We start from the raw sequence: 22,379 nt of genomic DNA on the forward strand, positions 1-22,379 counted from the left end.
GTATGGTATCCAAAAGTAATAAATGTATAGCGTGCGCTACCTTTTTATGTTGAAAAGCATTGTAGGTTTAAATTATTTCTTTTAGACGATTTTTCAATTACACATAGGGAATGGTGGTACACAGGGTTGAAATTTTTAAACGTTTTGATAGAACTAATTTCAGAGAAAGATCGAGATTTATATTTATTCAGAAGTTCTTTAAGAGTTTTTTAAAATCCATATATGGTTAATACCACTACGCGAGTAAACAGTTTCACGGTATTTATGAAAACCCTCTTTCATTGCGGAAAGAATCTTTACCAATCTAATGGACAATTCTTTCGTCGAACATGCAGATGAGCTGCTGTTTGTATGGAATTTTGTGAAGCTTAGGTATCCAATACAAACAAGGTAAGTCCTCCGATTATCTGCTCAAAGTAATGTTCATTGAAGCTATTAAGGACTTATGAATCACCAAACTCTCATCCTTGTCAAATGATGTTTTTGTATGTGGGATAACATGAGTGTTCATTTTTTTCCTAATACTTTTACAAGACACTCGTAGTAGTACGATTTGCATACAAAGACAAGTCACGAACAGTTAAATTGTTTAATGTACGCTTTGCCAATTACAGCATCTAATTTTGGTTTAAAAATCTTTTTTTCTTCGCAGTCAGTTGGTAAATTGTGTAACTTCGTTTAATTACATGCGTTTTTAAACAAACTATCGATATTGAGCTGAAACACATATATATTAATTTGGATCTAAAACCATGACAAACTTGATCAAAACCATGACGAATTTCTAGACACTTAACCGAACCATGTCATAACTTAACCAAACCATAGCAATTTCGATAGTTTGCTTATTCTGCGTTAGTTTCTTGAAAACAACAATTCCAATGTAGATCGTTTGACTGACAATGCAAATTAAAACATCTTATTTGCTTTTTATTCGCTCGTTTGAATAGAACTGAGGCAATCGTTAGAGAAAGTAGCTTAACACAACCATGTTCATCTTAACCAAACTATGACAAAATCACTGTACTAAACGCTTCTCGATATGACGAGGTTACTACCCGTGAGACTTTTACCTTGTGAACTAATCGGGCTATAATATTGCTTCACTTGTCAGTCTAGTATACAGAAGTCTCACATTTATATCCTAAATATGCATGCAGTATTTACGACAGTCACTGTGCGTTAAACATCCATCCATCAATCTAAATCCCAACATTTGTCATACAGCCATTTTATTTATTTTCCGTGTTTGCTTGATGAGAACGAGTTACAAAGTTAAGTTAAAATGCAGTTCAAAGTGGTGGTTATATTTGTAAATACGGTCGTAATTTAGTTTTAAAAAATGAAAACAACACGTTACTAATTTCATGCGTGCGAAGCGCTTTTCTGGATTTACCTTCATCAGGAACGCTCAAAGCCGAATATTTGAAAGCCGACGATAAATAAGGACCGAAACAGTTAAAGAGCTATATGACCAAAAAGTACCTAAAAATAGCCAAATCCATCTCAGGTCAACTTTGCCTGAAGAAATTAAATGTCTTATTGGTATTTCAATTCTTTATAAAAGTGTTTGCCTCTAGTGAAGTAGAAACTGTTGATCCTTTCTGAGTTACCTGAGTTCAAACCTCTTTTTATTTGGGTTGGTTCGTTTTGTGGACTGTTATTTGCCTCTAATTATTTTCGTGTATTGGTTTGTACACTTGTGAGTAGACTTTTGTTTGCCTATTTTTGTCCTTTAAAGGTAACTGCGTTTTTCAGTTTTTCTTCGACTTGTTGTTTTTATTTAACATGCTTACATGTAGTTCTTTGGCATTTTTCTGTTTTTTTTTTGTTTTTTTTTTACAATTATGCAAATATTTATAAATAAATTGACGTATTCATGTGCTTATTTAAAATTCATTACAAAAATATGATCTTAAAATGTGTTGCTTGTCAATATCATGAATTGCTATAGGAATAAGACATAACAGACATTCTCAGGGAAATAACATACATGATGGAGAATTTGATAGGATGGTACTACGATATTTTTCATCTGAAAGCTTTACCGTTTTAAAAAAACAAATCGCCATTATCTTCAACTGAAAATGAACATGTATTGCATTTAAATGTTTTATGCATGTAGTTATATGAGAATTACAAGTTTGTTAATCTTTGCTGAGTTTCGAGACAGAAAGAGAAACATTATATTACATGAACAAAATAAGATTGAGAATGGAAATGGGGAATGTGTCAAAGAGACAACAACCCGACCAAAGAGCAGAAAACAGCGAAAGGAGATTTGTGTTATACGCCAATAAAATTGTAACCAAACCAAACAAAAAACCAAACAAGTAGCTAACAAAAGTGATACGTCATGAATATTTAGAACGAAATCCAAATTCAGACTTGAATCAGAGGATCCGGAAGAATAATCGTTCATCAACCGTTTTATTTTTTATGAATAAAGCAGATAAAGAGTAAATGTGCCAAGGTCGAAATGTGATGCACACAGAAATGAAAAAATATTTTTTATGAAAATACCCGAAATCAATCAACCATTTCTAAATGGCAACTTTACAACTTTTGTTCTGTTGGTATTAATTCAGTCTGAAAATAAGACTGTTAAGGTTTCAGTAATAAAGGCTTTACTTAAATATATTCATTACATATAAAACAATAACTTGCAATGTTTCTATGAAATATAAACAAATTATGTTAGAATCCTCCATAAAATAATTGTTGTAACAGATAAATAATCTCTTACCTTCATAAATGAATATCCCATCTGCTATAAAAGTCCCATGCAGGAAGATATCAGGAAGTTATTTCCCTATCGATTTGTATTAAAAGCCAATAGCGTCAATTAGCTATATCTCTAAACCCCAAGATAAATAGGGAAACATATAGATTGCATGCATAAGAAACAGCAACAATGATTTCTTCGTATTGAAATAATTTTTTTAACTAAGCCGCCCATCTGACGAATATAGGCCATAAAGTTATATTCACTTTTTTTTCACCAAAGCATAAGCCAGTGTATTCTCAAATGAACAGCCTTTTGGCCAAGTACGTTTATGTGACAATAAGGTCAATACAATTTTATGTGTTTTCCATACGTGGAAGGATAGCATTATATGCATCAAAAGAGGATAAAAATTAATTAACAAGATCTTCACTTTTGACTTTTTAGTATAACCGCACCAGCGAGATTTTCCCTACCTACTGCAGTTTTTAAGATTTTAAATTATCTACTATCAAAATAGGAAGATATGGCATACTTGCCAACGAGACAACACTCCAACAGAGACCAAATGACATAGAAGTTATCAGCTATAGGTTACTGTACGGCCTTCAACAATGAGAAAAACCCACACTGCATATATAGTCAGCTTTAAAAGTCCCTGGAATGACGAATGTAAAACAATTTAAAAGGGAAAACTAACGGACAGATTTATGTACAAACAAGGAACGAAAAACAAATATGATAAACAGCAACAAACGACAACCACGGAATTACAGGCTCTGACTTAGGACAGGCATATGCAGAATATTCCCTTGTAAAAATAATTGCGGCCGTCCAACCCTCCTGGGACAATGGTGTAACAGCACAAAGAAAGAAACAAACTATGAAAATTAACTGAAAAAGGCTTAACTCATCAGATCGATACAAGGCAGAAAAAAAAAGTAACAAACACACAGATCGGACGTCGTATAATGATGGTAAATTGAGGTAAAATATTTGAAGAAATAAATTTTAATATTTCATATAAAACTAAGTGAATCTAAGTAGAAAATAACTAATTCTTGAATAAAGGTTTTTGTATAAAAAAAATTAATTAGAGTGTCGATAATGTTATGTAACTTTTAATATATAAGTATTTGATGTGAAATTCTTCCTATTTGATTAATCTTGACACTTAAAATATAAATAAGGTATGACAGCTGAAACTCTTAGACGAGCTCTTAAAAGTATTTCCTTTAGCAAATATATATAATTCTTTTCAATTGTTCACCTAAAATTCTATCTAACCAAATAATCGGATTTTCCTAATGATCGTAAAAACAAGGTATTTAGTAATTAAAAATAATAACCCCAAATTATGTAAAAATATGAATTTGCTAAAAGAGATTTAACCAATAGAAACTGTTCTTATAAAATTAATTATTCTAAAAAGCATTTTGATTGGTGAATAAAACAAGTCCAACCAGCACGTGTTCTTAGGGTTTAAAATAGGAAACCCTAAGGTACCAAACATTACTCTTATGGTTGGACTCGAAATAAACATATATAGACATCTTTGTTTCTTTAATAAACTTACCAGAAATATCATGATAAACTATTTCAATTAATTAATAAAGTATTTTGATAATTGTTAATTTAAGTTCATTTTAAGAATCAAACTCTTTTATTTCTATTAATGTATTTTTATGATTACTCTTATGGTTGGACTCGAAATAAACGTATATAGACATCTTTGTTTTATTCACCAGGAGGCCTCGAAAGAACACGAACGACAGTCCCCCAAATTGTCGTAGTTAAAATAGTGAACACAGATATGTAAACCGCAGAGCGACAACATTAACTTTCAGCGGGAAAGGGGAGGCAACTGCCTTAGTCTGTCCTGCCCCCTCTTTCCCGCATAATAGTCGCATGGAATTTATACATCCCCATAACAAAAATACACTAAATAGAGATCCGAGAGTTTTCGCAGTTACTGACAGCTAGTTCAACGGCAATAACAACTAAAAAAATGTATCTAAGACTAAAATATCAATCAGTATACATCCAGCATGCTATTGATTTAGTGTAAAAACGTCATTAACAGCCAGAGAAAAACATGACCTTGTGCAATGCCAAATTACAGGTATCTAGAGATTGTAGAACCGTGTATGTGCATATGTATATAACACTAATATTAAGTTTTGTTTTAATTTACGATAACAAAATCTAAATTTATATCAATAAAAACAATATTTCAAGACCTAATTACAGTGTTGAATTGGTAACCTTTCAGAATAAGTTTATTGAAAGGATCGATAAGTTTATCTGGATGGTATTTAAGTTTCCGGGCTCGGTAAACAACATCTCCGTAAAAATTAGGAAGTGCTATCCCGTTTGAAATAAGTTTTCTACAGGTATAACCAAACTTCTTAATCAAATCTTTGTATCTATGGAAGAATTTAGTAAAGGTTTAAAGTAATTTGTAGTAACGAAATCCCTGACTTAATAATTATCTGTAAAACATAGATTACGTTCATTGAAATCCAAAACGTCACTACAGACACTGTTTACTTTTTATATTGTAGTTTAAATCGTGGCGTCCATTTTGGTTGATTATTTGGAATGTATTTTACAGTAAAATCTGGAAATAATATAAAACATGTAGATCGTTCATGTAAAATTTAGTTTGAATTAGTTCGGTAGTTTAAGAGATGGTGATAAGTAAAACAAAAAATGCTAATCATGGGTTCAAAAACATATAGTCTTCCAGGTCAACACATCATTTAAGAAATAACTTATACACATACCTTCAATATTTGACTTATTTGTATATTATACCTTGATGATCTTTTTTTGTGTTTCCAGTTTCTCAGTCTATCATAGTCTTATTTTTATAGTATTCTATTCATGATATATTTTTGCATATTATATACATTGGGTTGTTAATACACCCTCTAGAACCAAAAGTAATTTAAGAAAAAAAAAACATTTATTACACCATTAATCATCTACTTTCATATTGAAAAAGCATAGGTTACGCGTTTTCAGTACATTTCTAATGCTATGTCGATATTTTTAAAATTAAACTGATCACGGGAATTATATTCTTGTCAAGGGCAAAACAACTGTTTTTGTTTAAATGAACATCAAAAGGATAGCATCCTATGATTTGATAGACTTTGAAAGAGATTATCGGAATTAAGTTCAAATCTTCTCACTGCTGTGTAATCTGTTATAGCAGACCTTAAATATTAATGGCGTAATTGATTCCTGCTTTATCAGACTGTGCGTTAAATAAAACTAGCTGAGAAAAGTTACGTATTAATTCCTTACTCAGTTGGAGCTTGATTTAACAAACATATATCCGTCTGCTGGATTCTTGATACAAATGTTTTCAAAAAAATATACGGTTTTGATATGATTTAAATTGGAATTTATTACTAACACGTTTCCAATTTGTGACAACACTGGTAGGTTCAATCAATTGCTCATTAAATGTACCAATACATATCTGTAAATGCATTAAACCTATTTCTGCGCAAAAAGAACTTATATTATGAAATTGGGATATTCTGTATCTGGTTATTTCGAAAAAAATAAGCAATTTATTCCGTATTGGTATTATTTTAACAGGTACTTCTATATAAATCTAATTTTAAATAAAACAGTAAATTAACCTGAAGAAAAGCGATATTCACTGCGGTAAAAGAGAGGTAAGAGATACCAAAAGAGACATTCAAACTCATAAATGGAAAGTCGAAATCTCAGTAAATATTTGGTTAAATTTACTTTTGAAAAACGTATATACACTCAGTCAGGCTCAGTGAATATCACTTTTTAAAACCACATATTTACCTCGTCAAAAGACAGTAATTGTATGATATTGGGGGTTGTTTTGGACTTTTTTTGCCTTGTCTTTTTCCTTTGCCTTGGAGTTCATCTCATACTTTTGACGTTTATTCTGTTTGAACGTCAAATATTTGTTTTGTGATCATGAACTTAATCCCACGAGATTTCTACAAGACAATTTAAATGAAAAACAAATACATTATAGGTTTCTTCATCCTCAATTTAGTTAACCTAAAAATCAAAACTGATCAGTGAGACCTATCTTTGTTCAAAGCATCTAAATTTATGCGCTTAACTTTAAATAGATCTTTACATTGTTGAAAAACACAGTCAGGATTCTACTTCATCAAAAATATCTCCCAATTACGCCAACTAACTTTTCAATCTTGACAATGGAAGCTATTGTTCGGATGACGCGCTGTAAATTTAGCTCTTGAAAATCGATAAATTTATCCACATGGCATCATTATGATTTTTACAAGACAGTTTTATTATAATCGACAAACGTATCTACTAGCCATAAACATGATAAAGCATCATTTAATGTACTTTGAAACTTTTGTCAACTTGAAACTATTGTCTGATAGGTTATCAGGGGGAATTTTCTAAAGTTTAAAAAAACAATCAAAAACATCTATCTAAATATTCGTGGAAGGGCAGACTAAAATCTTTTAAAGATTGAAAATTAATTAGCTTAGACATCACACACTCACAACATCTGTTTGATAGAGGTTATGCACAAAAAATATCCAGAACTAAAGTCGGTCGACAAGCACCTTTACTAAAACTTTAAGGGGCTGTTAGTAAAGGGTGTGTTCGAATTTTCCTTTTCAGTACATTTATTCAATGAAACGATCAATATGCATAAATTTGAATTGACAAATGAGAGGACAAATATTAAGAGTAGAGAAGTGGGCTTACATAGACTTTTCCTGTTGCCCATACCAATTCAATTTATTTGGTATCCTTTGCCTCTCTTTTACCTTGCTGTGGAATTTTTTTTTCGGTGGAATTATGCTTATGCATATTTAAGAGCCAAATTTGCACCTTCCATTCTTTACTGTTTGTCTTTAGTTCAAAAGTGTCCAAATATACAAGTTTGGTCATTTTTACCTTCTCTTATAACGAGTTCTATGTTTTGTTGTTGTTAAATTTAATCTTGGTATCAGTCTTAACATATCATTTAATAAAACTTGATATCAAGTAAAATTGTTTATAACTGAGTGTCAAAGATGCAATGTATAATTGAACTAAAAGGATCATAATAATATATAAAATAAAGCTCGGAATGAATTTCAATTAATTAGGTGATGTTGGACTCCCTTATATATGAATCCTTCCAGGGGCATTAGCTGTCAAATTCATCTTCACCGATTTGACTCAAATTCTCATATTTTATTTTTAACATACTAAAACGTATATCCAAATTACAAAAAGTCTAAAATAAATAATTAACAATAAATGGACTCGATAATATGTATCAACATGTCGTGTGTATTTTTGTCTAGACGTCTTCTAATAAACCATCGAGATGACCTCCAAAGACTGCCGACGGTCATATAACCCAATATAAACATAAATATAAATATAAACAGATAGCGTCCACGTGTAATTGGATTTTTCCTGGTCTGTTTGATTTCATATTGTATGTTAAAAGTATGTTTATCGTCGTTTTTACCTGTGTAAGAATGATTTTTTGTGGATCGAAAGTGCATTAACTAGTCCAATCTGAAAAAAACCAAAGTATGTTAATCATGCATTGGAACTTATATTATTATAAATAACCATTCCATAAATACATTGTAAGCTTTTATAAAAAGAAAAACGTGTTTCGGAACAATAATCGGAATCATAGGGAGGTGTGATATGATTGTAAATGATAAAACTACTGATAAAGATAACTGTATTATGTCCTTTTAAATTCACAGCAGTTTCTTTAAATTTTCTTTGATTTCTTAAAAGTGAGCTGAAAATAACTGCACTGGTTATGATTAGTTAATAACTAGAAACTAAGTATGTTTCATCAATAACAGCGACAAAGATGCTACAAAATTAATAAGATTTAGGTGCTTCCTTCTGTAACGTCGATATTCCAATTAGCCTAAAATGGAAAAAAGATAGTGGTTCTTCCTGCTTTATCAAATAAATCTGATTCAGTTTTCTTATATATTATTGAGTAGGAAAGGAGATTAATGTTATTATACTGAAGTACCATTTAAGACAATCTGATAAGTTTAGGAAAATTGAAGGTTTAAAGTTACAAAATACACATTGTCAGGAAATTATATATATATATCACGAAGTATTTTTGTATAAGATAAAGATATGTACTATAAAACTTTAAAGAGAGGCGAAAGATACCAAAGGTACACTCAAACTCACAAGTCGAAAACACACTGACAATGAATTATTTAGTTAGAGGACATCATCATTAAAGCGGAACGTGAAGTTAAAAAATAATGCTAGCTTCTTCTCACTCTTCATAAGAACCTCCTGTATGAAGTTAGCTTCATGTGGAAAAAAGAACAAGTCGGCAAGAACAGGAACACAGTTGGTTTCCATGTGAATACCAATTGTTTGTTGAAAAAAAAGTCCTCCAAACGTAACAATCAAGAAATCAAGCATTTTGATAATGCGAATTATAGTCATTTCGTACCCCCTCCCCCCTTTCGTACCCTGGCAAAAACCATTTCGTACCTTGACCATTTCGTACCTTGACCATTTCGTATCTCATGGAAGATTTAATAGTGTTTCATTTCCTGGTAAAAACTGTCTCATTGATGTGCGCCATTTCGTACCTTATGGAAGATTTATATGTATACCATTTCGTACTTCATGGAAGATTCGTATGTATGCCATTTCGTACCTCATGGAAGATTTGTATGTATACCATTTCGTACCTCATGGAAGATTTGTATGTAAACCAATTCGTACCTCATGGAAGGTTTGTATGTATGCCATTTCGTATCTCGTGGAAGATTTATATGTGTTTTATTTCTTGGTTAAAACAGTCTCATTGACCTTTTACTGTAAGTCGGTACAGGTCACGAAAAATGTCTAAAATTTAAATTTAAAGCACCTAAGAGACATATACATATAGGAATAAAGTCAATAAACGAAATTCTTTGAAATCTGTAAAACTTTATATTTAAAATAATTATTTCAAATATTAGCTGGCGCTTTAGTAACAGTTTACTTTTCTGCCGATAACATTGATTTTCAACGATTACTTTTGTATACAATTGTAACTAAAGACACGCACCGTACTGGCGTATTGTTTTTTTTAAAAAGGTAGCATTCTATTTAATTGGATTAAAAATGTTTATTGAATACACGTGCCATTTGAAATTGTGACGTGTGCCTAAATATTGAGATATATTCAATTGATTATCGTAAAGTGTAGTTGAACCTTAATGTAAATATCGTATGCATCGATTTTTAAAAAAAATAATACTTTTAGAAAATATGCAATACACCTTGGACTATTATACTTAGTATAATTGTCCCAGAATACACACGAAAAAAAGACATTTTAAATACCAAACGTTTTTGAAATTTAGAAGGTCAGATATAAGGATACAAAATGAATGAACTTGTAATTTCTCAAATTGAAAAAGCCATAGCAAGTTCTTTGATTGGTCACAAAAGGTGCAAATTCTTATGCAAACATTTTTATTCATGGCTTCCTTCTTGGGTGAATATCAGCTTGTGTCCCTTTTCACTGCATTCCCCGAAGAAAACAACTGGTAATAGAAACTATAAAAACAGTTGCAGATAATTATTCTTTTGTTGGTTTATTAACCTCATATTTTTAGAGTTGAAAAATAATTAAGGCTAAATCCTGCAAACAAACAAAGTGTAATTAAAGCTATTGAAGTTTCCAAGTGCTGCTTAATCAAACCAATCATCGGTCTTTATAACATTTCTACGGCTGGATGCATTTTATTTATGTTATATTAAAACAAAAACAAAATCATCTCAAAATGTTTTATATCTTAAAAAAATGAAAACTTTTACAAATATATGATACGAAATAGTAAACATATAACTAGTCCATGAGGTACGAAATGGTAGGTGCATTTGGCCCATAGGGTACGAAATGGTTTCTATCGTGGGTACGAAATGGTAAATTTTGGTACGAAATGGTAATTTTGGGTACGAAATGGTCAAGGTACGAAATGACTTGCTACCGATAACGCCAGTTTCAAAGAATATTTTGTTAGAATCGGAGTGATTGTTTTACATAATACGAGATAACATGAACAATTATGTAAATATAAAAGTAGATAAATAAAATAATATGACAATAAACTATTTTAAACGGTTCTACCTGGATCTCTTCTAGTGTAGGAACATCCAAAACGGTTTAAAAGTAGAGCTGTTAAAAACATATGATTAAACTCTCCAAAACTGTTCTTAGCTAGAACTGTCAGGATCTGTTCTAGAGTATAACTATGAGAATCCGTACTAGGGAATATGGTAGACCGTGTAGATAAACATAGGCAACAGCTGTTATCCGATGTGTAAATCTCATAAATCGACTAAGAAGATACAAATAAGTCTAGTATAACATTATAACAGTTTCAAATGAGGTAAAATAGATTCGCTCCTTTTCATTGTGAGACATGTTTTGAATAAAAGACATGAATAGTAAAAATCAACAATCTTCATCTTTTCTTGGTTTAAAAATACTTTCCTTTGACGTAAATTGGTAAGACTTGTGTGCATTTTAGGTCTGTTATTTCTCCAAGTTTAATTAAAGTGAATTCATTTATGTAAAAACTATTACGGTTAGAGTAATATGATAAGAAATCTATTTTACTGCTAGTGAAAATCATGACAAATCACAATCATATGTAATGATACTTAGTTACAGATCTATAGGCTAGTGACAACATATCATAAAACACATAACCACAAAAAATAGCAACGATATACTAGAATAATTTGTTAGAAAAAAGTAAAACCATAGAGTTTAAATGAATAAATGAATGAATGAAAAAATCTGGTAAAAAACTATACTAAATATGCATGCAAAACTGTCTAAAACTGTTCTTGATAAGAACTGTCAGAATATCGTCTAGGATAATAAGGATGGTATTGTCCAAACACATTTGTTCTACCACTGAGCTGTCCACAACATGACTACGATATAACTATTTAAAACTGTTATAGGATAAAAACTTTCAGAGTCTGTTTTGGGATAGAACTGTCTATAATACAATTTCAACCATTTTTTTCAAAAGAGTAACATCTGCCATTAGGAGCTGTACCAATTTTACTGAAACAAATGTATATTTCGACAATTAATGTCTTTTCAGGTCAAGTCAATGCTTAAGAGAAAATAGCAATGCAAATGCAATACATATTTTGTTTCGCATGACCTTTTTTTTCTAACAATAACAATATACAAGTATTGTTTCTCTAACCAGGAGGACATATTTTCACTGATAAATATTGTACAAATCTACACATTTTTTTCAGTTTCAAAATATTTCCGGATGAAAATATATGATTAAATTTATCATTTCGTAAATATTTTCTTTTTCTTCATAAAAAAAAAAACGATGTGAAAAACGTCAAAATCGAACTTGACCTGTATTTTTTTTGTCCATGATATTGTGATCAAATTAAAAAAAAAAAAAAAAAACGTTGGTTCAGCTGTTCCTAAATTATCACCCGAAAGCTAAAAAAAATATAGACTGATCCCAACTGTACCCTCCGGAGGAGCATTGTGAATGTGATTACTAAACAACATCAAACATACAATCTAAACCCCTCTCTTCCTGCAATAGCATAACACATTTGACTCTTCTCAATGTTTACATTAATATTCCCTATGCTAAACCATAAACTAAATTAATCAAACTAACTGTACCAATTTAACTGCAACAGACGTATATTTCGACAATTAATGTCTCTTCAGTGATGCTTTAGGTCAAAATTAATGCTTCAGAGAGAAAAAAACACTTTATATGTGATGCATAGTTTGTTCTTATCATGACTTTTTGTGTAACATTATCAATATACTAGCAGAATAGAGCCGGTCATAGTTCGAAAAATGCATTGAAGTTAACGCTCCCAATCAGATCAAATTTGACTTGTTATGTATACCAGCCAGAGTCACATAACATTTTGTCGTACATTTTGCTACAGTAGAAGACAAAACACATTTCATGATAAAACAAATCTTTAAATAATAATTCAAATAGATAAATCCATATGAATTTTGTTTGTACCACAAAACAAAAATAACAAATAATTGTATAAGCATGATAAAGCTATTTTCATTTCCTACGCAATGTTCATTTTTTTTAATTTCTTTAAAAGCTTAAAGTTAACGCTCCTTTTACATGTGAGATATGTTTTAAATAAAAGAAATAGATTGTAAAATACAACAATCTTCATCTTTTCTTGGTTTAAAAATACTTTCCTTTGACGTAAATTGGTAAGACTTGTGCGTATGCTAGGTCTGTTATTTCTCTAAGTTAAAAGTGAACTCATTTATGTTCAAACTAATACAATTATAGTAATATGATTAGAAATGTTTTTTGTTAGTGAAAATCATGACGAAACACAATCATGTGTAATGATACTTAGTTACAGATCTATAGGCTAGTGACAACAGGTCATAAAACACACAAAACGTAGCAACGATATTCTAGAATAATATGTTGTTTGAAATAGTAAAAAACATGAGACAAATATATAATAACTGAATATAGCTATACATAGATTGATTGAATGAATGAATGAAGGAGTAAATAAATATATATGTTTAAAAACTATACTAGATATGCATGCAAAACTGTCTAAAACTGTTCTTGGAAAGAATTGTCGGAATATGTTTTAGGATGGAATTGTCCAAACACATTTGTTCTACGGCTGATCTGTCAACAACATTTCTACGGTATAAGTATTTAAAACTGTAATAGGATAAAAGAGTCTATTTTAGGGTAGAACTGTCTTTAATAAAATTCAGATATTTTTTTAGGAGTAACATCTTCTGTCAGAAGCTGTTCTTAAAGCGTCAGGAGAACTGAACTGATAGATTTTGAAACAGCATGAATGAATGTTATGTTCTAATAAGCTAAAGTAATTAAATTAACTGTATCAGTTTTAATGCAACAGATGCATATTTCGACAATCGATGTCTCTTCAGTGATGCTCCAGGTCAAAATCAATGCTTCAGAGAAAATAACACTTCATATGTAATAGAAATAAGAAGATGTGGTATGAGTGCCAATGGGACAACACTCTATCCAAGTCACAATGTGTAAAAAGTTAACATTTATAGGTCAAAGTACTGCATTCAACACGGAGCCTTAGCTCACACCGAACAGCAAGCTATAAAGGGCCAAAAAATTACCAGTGTAAAGCAATTCAAACAGGAAAACCAACGGTTTAATCTATTTATGAATTTTTACAACCACTGGGTCGATTGCTGTTGGACATTTCGTACCAGAGGACGTTTCGTCCCAGAGGGTATCGCCGGCTCATCAGTCACCACTTATGTGTTGATATGAAGTATAATTGATATGTTAATTTCCTGTACATTTACCGAATACAAAATGTTGAACCTTTCGAAACAGTAAGGATTTTATTCCCAAAGGTATATATTATATGCCAGTCGTATTTGGTTCAATGTTTTAGTACTTTCAACTCCTTGAATTCGAGCACCACTGATCAGTCTTATGTAGACGAAACGCGCGTCATGTGTACAAAATTATAATAAAATTGAGAATGGAAATGGGGAATGTGTCAAAGAGACAACAACCCGACCATAGAGCAGACAACATAAGCATTGTATTTTGATGAGATTTTATTTGTATGCAACAAAAACCAGTATCTTATGTTTAAGATAACTTCCATGTTGACCTTTTCTAAATTGCCTAACAGATTGAAATAGGATTCAGTAACACACTGTCATTTATAGATATTTATTGAGGACGAAAGGTAATTAACAAACGATACGGCAACCGGCAAATATTGTCAGTAAATAAAGTGAGAAAACTTCTTGTATACAAAATGAAAAGTTGAAATACAAACACCCTCTCTTGTTAAATTTTTTCAATACCAACGTTTGTGTCGTGATTACAGATTAAAGTAGAAATAAATCTAGTGTTTCATGTACGTATTTAAATTTTATTTTCCTTTCGTAGTATCAATTGACAATTATTGTTTCTTGCCATGTCTAGTTTTTATTTAGTGTTTGTTTTACTAAGCTAGTGAAAAATTTGTTTTTGAACAGTTTTATATTCCTTGATGCTTTTTGCGTTTCATGAATATAGAGTTTTACCTGAAACACGATATTTCTCTGTTTTGGTTCCTGCAATTCTCGTGATATTTAGTACAAAGCAATACTCTTCACTATTTTTTGCCTCTTATGGTTTTCCGAACTGTATTAATTGATCCTGTTAATGATGTTACCTTCTAGTATTTGCGTTTGAATTGCGTAAGTATGCAACATATACGGATGTCTAATGGGTTACAGTTAGCTTAATTAAGGAAGACGGTAAACATCCATTTGATCGCGAATATTGTAGTGCAAGTAATCATCACGAGGGTAATTTAAGTTTATCACGTTAATAGGCTCGTTTAAGACAAAGCACTTAAACATGTTAAATACCTATAATTAATCGACAGTCGAAATCTAGTTTCTAAGAAAGCATGTTATTAATAGCGGTCTTTTAAGTCTTCTGCATAGGTAGGGATAAAAACCATACATCTCATTTCTTTGTTCGAACAGTTTTTGATTGCTAAAAAACATGAAAAACGTTTGAACACTACAACATAGTTGTCCAGAACTTTGAAATTAAGTTAATTATGACTTCTTTCACTACTGAGTTAGTTAAAGTCTGGTATGATCAGTTTGATCTGAACAGTAAGTGGTTCTTAAAAATAAAAATAAAAATGATGCATTTTCGAATAATATTCATTTTGCACATACTTCCTTGTGATAACTTTGATTATGTGTAGGGATTTTTCTTGGAGTCGGACAATATGTTTTCACTCTTTTTTAAGGCTCCTTAGCACAAATATATAAAAGCTACTGAAAGTGGAGTGACAAGTTCCCTATTGACCACAGTAAAGTTTTTACACTTCTCAATTATCCCATATGGAGACATTTGAAAGTTTACTATGAGACTAAAGATACACATTTTATGTCTATATGAATAAAGTTTTAACTACTTTATCTCAATTTATTTACATTTTTAAAAAATCACAAAAAAAATCTATCTCCGTCATATTTACTGGTAGGGGACTAATCATCGGAATTAGCTACTAGAATTTGGAGAATTTGATTATTGTTACGTTTCTTTTTCAGTGAGTTTGCTGTTGTTCCGTCTTTACCTATCTATATTGTGTTTTGTAGACTGTTGTTTGTCTTTTCGTCGTTTTGCGTTCTTTTCATTTTTTCTTCGACATGCGAGTTTGAATATCCGTTAAGTTTCATCAGTCTTTCCTGTAGCCAAATAGGAAACACATAGAGGTTTTCGAGGAAGTTAGTGGAAATCATAGATGAACGATATTATCAATAACATGGGCGTAATTTGATTTTGTATCTAATACAACGTATCGATAAGGGTTGATTAATGCGCTTCAGTTGAAAGACTTCAAATGTAAAAAAAGGTCGATTTAGTGCGTAAACTATGGCAGTGAAACATGCTTCTGTTAAAGATCGTAACTATTTTGACATTATGTTTATTTTGTATTAAAAACCATATTGACCTTGTACATGTTTAATCAAACTTAACAAAATTCTTGTTCAGATTTCCGTGGTATTCATTCAGACATCCTAAGTGACCACTAATGGCCACTAATGGCTTTTTTTTAAATTCTTAACGCTCAGGTTATAACAACAGATGAATAATTATTTATGAAGGCAGTTTGCAAGAAATAGTTTGATATAATTGGCAAAGAAAATAAAAAACAAAATGCTTCTAGAAGACTCCATATTTAATTTGTAAAATATAGTTCTGTGGACGTCATCGGCAATCAAGTTAATATGATAATTATTATTGCTAAGGCATATTTCTGTTATTGTGATCACTGATCATGAATATATTTGATAAAGGCGCTGGTATTATGATATAAAAAATAATGTCTGGATCACAAAAGCAGTTTCAGTGAAATTAATATTCAATTTAAGCTTTCAGACTTCATTAGAATGCTTCCGCGTTGTGATAAACTAACATATAAAACTCTTACATACTAAGTACAATTTACGATTTATAGTCAGTGTATCCACCTAGGAGTAAACAGATATAAAAAAAGAAGAAGTGGTACGATTACCAATGAAACCACTCTCCACCAGAGACTAAATGCGTACAACTAAAGGTCACCATACGGCCTTCAACAATGCATGATCAAAACTCATATTGGATAGCAAGCTGTAAAAGGCCCCGAAATTTTTAATTGATATAAAACAATTAAAAAACGACGGCCTGATTAATGTACAAAACAACAAACCAAAAAACAAAAAACAAAATATGATATACAGCGACAAACGACAACCACTGACTTTCGACAGGAACATACAGAATGTGGCCGGGTTAAACATGTTTACGGGTGCCAAATCTTTCCTCTAACCTTGGACAGTGTTGTAACCGTTCTAGAAATGAATAAAATTTAAAATTAGTTAAAAAGTTAGTAACTCATCAGAACGATCCACTCATGTATATCAAACAAGTATCAAACGTTGGAAGCAAAAACGTAATACACATCTGATTATCAATTGAAAGTACTTTTAGTATCAACTTTTTCAATTTTAAATTAATAAATGTTTTGATTAAATTTGAAGGTCTCTCACTTATTTGTTCTTTCTTGGAGATTGTTTCTCTTTATTCACTGTTCTGTTTTTACTGTTGTGCATGAACTGAGTCAAAATTATTACAGGTATGTAAATTATACGAAATTATTGAATCAACCTATCTAACACTTCCAAATTGAAATTTTGTTTTTGTTTTAGGTTTTCGTCATGACTATGTATGCAATAAGTGTTACTGGACATTAAGCAAACAAACAAATATAATCCATCATTCATCCTACCTTATATCACACAATGTAGATTCAAATGAAAAAAGAGTGAAGCAAAAGTAAAAAATACAAATTAATTTACATGGTTCATATTTTTTGTTATTAAAATTATTTGTTTCGTTTTTTATGTGGTTAAACGTATGGTAAAGGATCACGATTATCAGACTTTACATCGTTTTGACCTATACCTGTAAAAAGTAAGAACAAACTCAGGTGTCTTCTTAATGTACTAAAATGAGTCATACAATTATGGAACTGTGCACATTAACCTACTGCTGTTTTTATTACTTGATATTACGTTCATCATATTCTCGTCCTGCATTTTGATCTACGAAATTATAGCCAACTAGGAGCCATGTCATGTCATCTTAAACGATTTAAGGTTAAATTGATATTTCCAAGAAAACTGCTGACTATCGCTATATATACCATATATTGTATATGTTAAAAAAACATAGTTACTTCAACCCAAAACCTCTTTTTTTCATGAAATGGCTTATGATTATATCATTTAAAACTTTATACTTCCCTGTTTTGATAACACAGAACCTCCTATTATTTCGTATACATTAAAAAAAATCAGAGGTTTAATTTTTAATAATAAGTCAGTAACTCCAGACGTCAGTGTAGAAAGTACTACTCCTCTAACTTGAGACTGTGACTCGTAAAATTTATGTGATGATCCCTATGGCCATGTTATTACGGGGGACCTCAATATCGTTCAAGACAAAAATATCGTTCTCCATCTGAAATAGATTTGAAACAGTGTCGTCAGGTCATAAAAGACGCTCGTGTATCGTTTTGTAAAAAATGATGTAAAGGGGGGAAAATCTAATAAAAAAATATCTTGATTCTTATCTAAATAAATGTATGAATGTTGTGGATATTCGAATATCACATTTTGAAATTTGTTTTAGTAACAAAAAAAAGAGTACTTTATACGCTTATTTCTACATTAAGAACAAACAAAATTCAAGTACTCACAAAGCGGTCAGTGTTTGTACCGGCCGAAAAAGCAGCCAACAATATGGTGATGGTTTTACGTACATACTACAGAGAAGTTTTCAAGAATGAAATTTTAAATTCTTCTACATTTAGGTCAGTGCGTTCACAAAGAGTCATATAGTAAACGATAATATCATAACCACATCAGAGCTTAAGGCCTCCACTGAACTTTTGAAGGTCTCTACTTTGAACTGGCTACCTACACTACACAAAAAACCCGTGAAATATCGTTTCATCTCGGTCTCTAGTAAGTGTTCTATAACTAATCTTCCAGTGATTTGAACTAGTTCCAAGGAACTATTCATTACCTTTGTAATAAAAAATATGAAAATAGTAGAATTAAGGTTTTGGAGTGTAAAAAATCTATAGATGTTTAAGATAATCTACGTACTTTGAACGACAAAATTATTTTATCTATTAATATAACCTTTACTGTTAAGTCTGTTTGTTGTGATATACATTTGACGTGACTCTGTACTTATGTATCCCGTCATACGTTGAACCACAAAATTATTTTATGTCTACCTGTGCGAAGAAAATGCCTGTACCAAGTCAGGAATATGACAGTTGTTATCCATTCGTTTAATGTGTTTGAGCTTTTGATTTTGCCATTTGAATAGGGATTTTCCTTTTTGAATTTCCTCGGAGTTAAGTATTTTTGTGATTTTACTTTTTACTACAACCAAGTCGATGTTAAGTTTTTTCATAGAAGAAACTTTACTGCTGGTGGATTATTCCCCGAGGGCATCATTAACTTGGTAGCTTTATGCATGATGAAAACAAATAATACAAAGAACAAACCAGCTGGGACGTCGCCCGGGTTACCAAGGTCATCTTTTGCTGCACGGAACACTGTAGCATTTGCTTTGTGTGTTCCACGGAATATCCTGCGGGATACCCCTGATTTGACGTACGTTCAGCCAGACGGTAATTACTTCTTTAGAAATTCAAATACTTTTTATAAATTAAAGCCATGTTGCGTTAATATTTTCGACTGTTTGAATACACCTGCTACAAGTGAATCAACACCTATCATTTCTTCTTGTAAACACAAAAAAGGAAAAAGGAGCACGTGTAAGACATGTAATATGTTAATCACGACTCCTGATTTTACCAGTTATTTAACAGAAAAAACGTATTATACTAAATTTTTCGAGCCTCTGGACTGTTCCACGGACAATGTCGTGTACGGAGTTGAATGTACTTTGTGTTGACTACTTTATGTTGGTGAAACTCGACAAACTTTGCGTAAAAGGATGAATCAACACCGGTCTGATAATAAAGATCCGCAATTCAGGGTTCTTTATAACCATTTTAATCAACCGGACCATGATCCTTCTTTATCTATGAAAGTATGCATCATCGAGAAAATTTATCACCACACAAATAGCCCTGTACTTAGTACTCCTTTCCGAAAAGAAAGAGAAAAATTCTGGATAAGGGAACAAGGTACTGCAATGACAATGTCAAAGGAGTAGGAAATTTGTCAAGTCCAGCCTGCAGTGATGTTAATGTAATGAATTTATTTAATACTACCTTACGAAACCAACGTAGTCATGGGCAAAAACATTACCATCGGCCTAATGTAAAAAAGACTTCCAAATCTAAATCACCCTCTGGGAGCTTTGATGACATTCTTTCTCATCTTCATCATCCGCTAGGGTTACATTACATAAAAACTATTCTTTTTTCACTGCCTGTTAATTTTCTAAAATGTTTGAGAGATTATGCACTTGACAAAGGATGCATAAATACATTTTCTCCAATATAAAGACTTGTCAGTATAACTTGTAGCTCTTTTCCGTCTATTTAAACCAGTAAGATCGGAACCTTTACATGAGGAAAAGAGGAAATTCCTTCCTGTTTACTTTACCGATAGAGGAATTGATGCAATCAACATTAGCAACGTTCTACATCACAAGGAGGTAACATCTAAAATTCCTATTTATTTTCAAAATCAGTCTGTTCCTATTGTATCCTACAGTTACACCAAAACCATTGCACCCAAAATACTTGACTATAAACAAGCATTACAGGACCTTGATTTAGAACAATACATAAAAAAACCTTTGGCATGTGACTGTTCCCACTCGCCTTACAATTACAGCCCCTTTGGCCATGTTATTACTGGGGATCTAAACATAATTCAACATGAATATCTCCGAAAGGTTATTTATCATGGTCCTAAGTTTAGAGAACCCCAACACATCAATTGGAACCATAACTTCAAAATAATAATGGATTCCATTGAGGACTACGCCAGAGCATGGGATAATCGAGAAGTTCAACTGGACACTTTGTCAGAATGGGTCATAACAATCAGGTCTCTGATAAAACGTCGCATTCATAAGTTGAAAAACTGTGTGAATGATCGACCAAAGTCCGTTTTCAGAGACAAAGAGGCTGTGAAATGTCTATCATCTCTTCATGATAAGTATGTTGTTGTTCCTGCGGACAAAGCTTCAAATACTATTGTCTCTATATGTAAATCGTATTACTATGAGTGTCTTGTAAAAGAATTAGGAATAAATGAGCACTCATGTAATCCCACACAAAAACATATCATTTGACAAGGATGAGATTTTGGTGAATCATAAGTCCTGCATGGCTTCAATGAACATTGCATTGAACAGCAAATCGGAGGACTTACCTTGTTTGTATTGGATACCTAAACTTCACACAATTCCGTACAAACAACGGTACATTGCCGGCTCATCTGCATGTTCCACTAAAGAATTGTCCATTAGATTGACTAAAATTCTGTCCGCATTAAAAGAGGGTCTTCAGAAGTACTGTGAAACTGTTTACTCGCGTAGTGGTATTAACCATATGTGGATTCTTATATCTAATTAAAAACTCTAAAGAACTTCTGGATAATTTTAAATCTCGGTCTTTTTCTGAAATTAGTTCTATCAAAACTTTTGATTTTTCAACCTTGTATACATGTACCACCATTCCCCATGTGAAATTGAAAAACCGTCTAAAGGAAATAATCCTCAATGCTTTTCAACATAAAAATGGTAGCATACCCTATAAATTTATTACTTTGGGATACAATAAGGCATATTTTGTTAATAGTGAACAAAAGGGTAAAACATGCTACACAGAGGAACAAGTGATCAGTATGCTGGAGTTTCTTATTGACAACACATTTGCTGAATTTGGAAGTAGACTTTTTCACCAAATTGTCAGCATTCCTATGACAACAAACTGTGCGCCTCTCCTTGCCGACCTCTTCTTATTTTCATATGAATCGGAGTTCCTTCAGACACTTGTCAAAAACAAGAAGACCCAAAGAAGCCAGGTTACTTAATTTCACTTTCAGATATATTGATGATGTTCTTTCCATTAACAATCCGAACTTTTCTGATTGGGTTCCATTAATATATCCACCAGAACTAGAAATTAAAGGAACAACAGACACGGCTTCCTCCGCCTCATTTTTAGACTTATACCTCGCATTTGACATACACAGTCATCTCAGTACCAGAATCTATGACAAACGAGACGATTTTAATTTTGAAATTATCAATTTCCCCCACCTTAGTAGCAATATACCAACTTCACCTGCATATGGGATATACATTTCCCAACTTATTCGGTATTCAAGAGCTTGCAGCTCCTACTCAGATTTTGTATAATGTCACCAGTGTCTGAGCAGAAATTTGATGAACCAGGGGTATGTCAAAGAACGTCTCGTCCTTTTTCTAAAAAAAGTTCATCGGAAGGTACCAAGACCTTTTTGATAAATGTTCCGTATCAACTTCACAAATAATACACG

This window comes from Mytilus californianus, unplaced genomic scaffold (genome assembly GCF_021869535.1).
Source record: "Mytilus californianus isolate M0D057914Y unplaced genomic scaffold, xbMytCali1.0.p SCAF_7, whole genome shotgun sequence".
Taxonomy (NCBI): Eukaryota; Metazoa; Mollusca; class Bivalvia; order Mytilida; family Mytilidae; genus Mytilus; species Mytilus californianus.